This window comes from Antennarius striatus, chromosome 1, assembly GCF_040054535.1.
Source record: "Antennarius striatus isolate MH-2024 chromosome 1, ASM4005453v1, whole genome shotgun sequence".
NCBI classification, from domain to species: Eukaryota; Metazoa; Chordata; class Actinopteri; order Lophiiformes; family Antennariidae; genus Antennarius; species Antennarius striatus.
The window spans coordinates 17,125,290-17,131,289 of NC_090776.1; positions in this window are offsets into that span (position 1 = coordinate 17,125,290).

Sequence of the window (6,000 nt, forward strand, 5' to 3'; positions counted from 1 at the left end):
GGGGTCCAATAACCAAATCATGTGACACTGGTGTGTGGGGCTGCAACACATTTACACACACTCTTTACTCTTTTGCATTTGTCACATTTGTCCTAAGCCACTGAAGATGGACTAGCTGTTGCCATGCTGACCCCTGTTTTGGTATCACAAATAGGATAACCTGACTGACGCCAGAGGCAGCTGTATCAGCACCCAAAAACGCAGCCAGCTGTGCTTGGGGAATAAACAGTGACTGTGATTTGATAGTTTTTGTTTACACTAACAGTGTCTGTAATTGGATGGTTTTTGTATATGCTCCATCAATCCATGACTGGTTTTGCTGCTTGTGGTGGTTTGAAATGAAGATTCATATGTGTCCATGCACAAATAAGCACAAATTAGGTTGGTATTTAATATCACTTAATTATTTCATAAAGATTTAATTGGGTTTATTTGCAAATTTAGAATGACAAATGTACAAAAAGCAAAATATTTTTGAAAATAGTACAATGAAAATTATAGTCAAAGACAAAGAAATCTGTGCTAGAACAGATTGAATTTAACAAAATACCATCCAAAAAGTGAAGTTTTTATGACCTCTCTCCTGTTACGTTCATTTCCTGTAAATGTAGCACACCAGCCCCATTGTTTACTTCTATAATGACACATATTCATTTTTTGTGGATCATCCTTTCATTCCAGGTTTCCTATAATCATAAATATGGTAAGAGCTCATGCTTCTGGCTTCAAAACACTTAACAGATTATTTGAATTAGACAGTGGCTTGCCTGGGCTTCACTGAGTCCAGGGTTTTGTGGCTGGGTGGTAATGATTCCCTGATTATATGTTTTACACTGAATGAATCCTTGAGATGGAGACATCAGAAATGTTTCCTTTTATTTCAATATGTTTAACATGTAGAAGATTATCATTATGCAAACATTAAAAGACGCTCCCAGGTCCATTCTAATTAGTAGCTTGTTAGAGGATGTGGATAGAATTCATTTGAATATACAAAGGCAAATTTGAAGAGCACTGGGTAACAGACTATAACAGAGTAAATGGGATTTTCTGTGTAATAGTATCTAGAAGAGGAAGAAGGACTGCTGACAAACACATCCATCAGTCATAGATGAGTGAAAAACATGTGACTACAGTGTTGAAGAGATTAATATCTTGTTGTTTTCAATGGAATCTCACATCTTCTGCCTAAGCCTCTGAGCATTCTTTGAATCAAACAAAGTGTGGTTGTAGAGACGCTGAGCAAAAAGAAGGAGGAGTGTGAGATGGAATTCTTTTTCATCTCAATTGCTCTTTCTTGGCGTCTCTTTATCTCTATAGCTGAGGGAGAAGCCTAGAGGGCTTAAGCAATCTGTCTAATAGCAAAAAAAGCACGAGTATTTCAAGATATTTTGATATGTGTGTGAAAGAGAGTGTACATATAGAGAGGGAAAGCACTCATGCTGTGTATAAGGAGAACAATATAGTCTATAATGTTAGGTGATAGCTTGTGGGGGGAAGGGATACGAAAGAAGAACAAGATTGGGAAAAGAATACCATCTGCCAACACAGAGAGACATATTAACCGTAGAGACAACAGAGGTTTCTCAGACTGGGATTTGTGTTGCCATACATCTATCATCCATGCATGGAAGCCCTGATCTCAGATCTTAATGCATTAAATTTTAATGCACAGCTGAATCCCCTTTCCTCCCTTAAAAGTATGCATAATAAATGTAATTATGTGTATACTTTATACATAATTATATTAAAATACATTATATCAGGTTGCTGTCGAAAATTTTGTCAATTGAAAATGATGTGTTGAAAACAGGAAAAACAGGCAATCTTAAGAGTATGAGTGGCTTTTACAAGATACAACTGGGTTTGAACTTCCAAAACTGAAGTTCGTGTGGGTGTTTGTGGACTGCAGTGTTGAATACCTGCAAAAGTGATCAAAGGATCTAACTAACTATAGACCAATATCAAATTTCCCATTGATATCTATGATCTTGGAGAAAGTAGTTGCTAAACAACAATTGGGACTAAATCCAACAGTATATTTGAGATTTCCCAGTCACGTTCTAACTGCTTGTGACACAGGACTGGTTTCTCTACTTGTGCTCTCGGAGCTTAGTGCCGATTTCGACACTATCGGCCATCATATTCTTTTGCGACGACTGGACAAAACGGTAAGTATTAAGGGATCAGTACTGATGAAGTCCAATCGTTTCCAATTTTTTCCAGTCCACTACAGTTAGCTATGGAGTTACTCAAGGCTCGGTTCGTGGATCAATATTGTTTATCTCATACATACTTCCTTTAGGTAATTTGATAAGAAAACCCTCCTTCAACTTTCATTGTTATGCTGATGATTCTCTATTTTATCTCTCTATGCAGATGGTGAGAATTGAACCCAGGGAAGCATTTGCCCAAAGCATGCGCTCTACCACTGAGTTACATTCATGCAGTCTCTATAAATGTCTGTGTGTTTGACTTTTGTATCTTGAGAACTACCTGTATTTTTTTAGCTTCATAAGCTTAGCTGAATTAGATGGAAAGTAATAGAGCGACAGGATCTAATCACACAAGAAGATTACATGCAAGTTAAATAGACCATCTCTATCATTAAGACAGCTTAAACTATGTGAGGTACCTCTCAGGAAAGATATGTTTGTGTGTAGTTCGGGTATAGTCCATTCAATTCCACTGCTGTAATGATCAATCTTTCATGAAGTAGTGTGTCTATCTTCAAAAATAGAGAGACAGAAAAAGCCATTATATAACTTGCTTTTCATGCGGGTTGACAGTCTTTACTGTGTTACACGATTCATGACACAAGAACACTGACCCTATTGACCCTGTGCCTTTCAGGAAAATCCCAAAGTTGTTTTGGTGTTTCTGCAGTGAAAATTTTACTTGGCAAAATTCCATTCCCCATGACTGAAGAGGTTCGAAATAATATCTGAATGCATGAGCCAAGAACTAAACAGTTGTGTCTCCAACTTGAATACATCTAATAGTCAGCTTGAAACATGTGTGTCCGATATGTATCATGGCTGTTTGGCTTGTTTCTTCATGAAGGTACTGTATGAGCTCTATGCGTCAGCTTACATTGGCTCTGTTGCTGAGCTGAGACAAAAAGTTTCTCCACTGGTTTTGTGGCTTGGTATGCATTCAAACAGCCAATATATAACGCTAAGATCAGCTTTTCTCAGATGATAAAACTAATTTTATTTGCTATTTTCCCAATTTGCACAGACCGAAACAAATGACACATTTTGTGAATCAATGTGTTTATAATAACGGGGGAAAAAATGTTTCCAGAGTCAAATAAAGGGTGTTTGTTATTTGTTTGTTATTGAATGTAGAATTGACTTATTTCAGTCCCAATTTCTTGGCAAGAATAGATTTTGGCCGACGAATTGTACGACAGGTAATTGTGATAGGTTTTCAGGTAATCTGAAAAGCAGGGTGGTGACCTAGTATTTATGTACTACAGCACCTTGTTGAGTAGATAAGACACCTGAAGCAAGGGAACACATAGATCAGAGCAGGCCTGTCAAATAAAGCAATCTCATCATGTAAACCTAATTCCTTCCAGTTAATTTATTTTCACTTCCATAAATCAATTTCATTCATTCAGTCATTCTTTCAGTGGTATTCACACCACTACTTTAAATCACTGCTGTTTGCTAAGGTGGATCAATTAGATATATGCTTGACCTTCAGAACTCCATGAGAATAGCACTTGACTTCCTGCACTCATTTATGTCCTGGACAGGACAGGACATAAATGAGTGGCCTTCCTAGAGAGGAGAAGGAGAGAAGATATTCTAACATGTGTGAAACTCTTTGCCATATTGGGACTGGAAGCATCAAAAGCGGATCCAGTCTGATGGGAGACGATGACATCTAATCATAGGTTAAGAATAAAGCTGGTGAACCTAAAAATTAATTTAATTAAAGAACTAATATATATTGTGTCACTGTTAATTAAAGTCCCATTAATTTCTGTGTGTATCCATTATGTATGGCTTTTTATCCTATGAGACTTAACAAATAACTGAAGCGATTTGACATTATACACGTGTTATTTGCTAATGCTATTTGCTAGTTTGCTAGCTTCAGAGTAGTCAACTTTAATCACACTCTCATTTAATCTTTGCAGACAGTTGAACCCTATCCCAGTACACAAAGAGCTCACAGAACTCATCTAATCTTTCTCACCCTCTTTTCTCACCCTCGAAGTCTGTACACATTTGAACAATCACACACACACACACACACACACACACACACACACACACACACACACACACACACACACACAAACCTACACACACATCCAAGGTAACAGTTCCATTTATGGAAGTCTTCACACTTATTGGGTGATCAGGATGTAGGCAGGATTGTTTACAGGATGAGACCGGAGATGGAAACTACGTCAAGAAGATGCGGCTGGAAACCTGTCATGGATTGGTCCAGAAGACACCACATCCCCTCATGCATATTCTTAATCTGAATTGTTTAAATCTGACCGGGCCAAGATAGAATTTGCTCTTCTTCAGCTGCGTCTGATGTAAGACCTTTGTAGTACCGGCAGTCAGGGACTGTGGAGAGCCCGGATATCTGTATTAGACTTGTTGTCAGGAATAAACTTTTTAAACTTATGATGATCAGCTAAGTCTCCTACTTAACCTCAATAAAAAGAACCCACGGAATAAAGAAGCCTTGAAAAGACTTCGCTTCATGTGCCCAGAATACCATGATGTTTTACTGTTCAACCAGAAGTGAATGAATGGCAAGCAGGACAAAAAACATTTTTTTTAAAAATGTGTTGAATGATGTCATTAAACCCATACTACAGTATGTAAATGTATCGGTTAAACCAGCTCCAATGGCAGTAGTGCAGAAAAAGTGGACTACATTTTTTAAAAAAAGGTAAAAATAGGGATTTTCCCTCCATTATAGACTCACTAAAAGACTTTCTTGTACAGGATCTTGTTTAATGTCCAACCAGTCCAAATTTATTGTTCAGGTAACTGTTTACTGTCACTAGTGTAATGAATGCAAACCTTACTACAGCATTGGACAATTGTTCATACTTCCACAGCTCACTACAATTATGTATAGAAAAATTTGACTTGCATATAGCAATTTATGAAACATGGTGTTCTTTAAAGTAGACAAATCAAGTAATTTTAACTAAAAATTAAGATACAGTATTCTAATTTGAATTCCGAACTAAATGGAAACATGGCCTCAAACCTCGCTCTATGCTGGAGTGTAAAATTATATCTGAGTGACACTAAAATAACAACAGGGTATTCTATGTCACCAAAGACGATTGAATTAGGGATAATTGTATATTACTCCCGCTCCATCTTGATTTTTGGATGCCATTAACTACAACAGGTGCACATCATCCATGAGCTCCATCATTAATGCATCAGTATGCTTATGTGTACATGTACTGTTTGGCAATGTATAATGTAGCATTAAGAATGGTGTTCTGTCTCTTTATGATGTCTGACTTAAACACAGAGAGGCAGGGTACACCCCAGACAAGAGGCCAACTTATCTAGGGGCACTGTATTTTTACAAATAATATAATTGTAAATACAGACCCCACTAGATCACTTTAGAGGCACTGCCAAGCTTTATGTTTCATCTGCACAAGAATGCACAGCAGTGGCATGGGACATGTATTTGAAATAGCAGACGCTTTGTGGTTCTTTCTTGTCTTCTGATGCTTCCGAAGCCAACAATATGCTTCTATTTGTGAAGAATGTGTTTTGCACACTTCAACAAACTATAATTTTTCCAATGTGCAGCAGGTACTCTATTAGAAATCAATAGCTGAGGTAAGAACCCCCTCCATTAAACACCATCACTGCACTTGTCAGGCAGTAATGAATTGACAAGTTGACCCAGTGTTATGGTCAGAATAGCAAGCATTCGTACAAGGATGGAGATAATATGGCAAAATTTTGCTGAGAATTGCGTCACTTTTGTTGA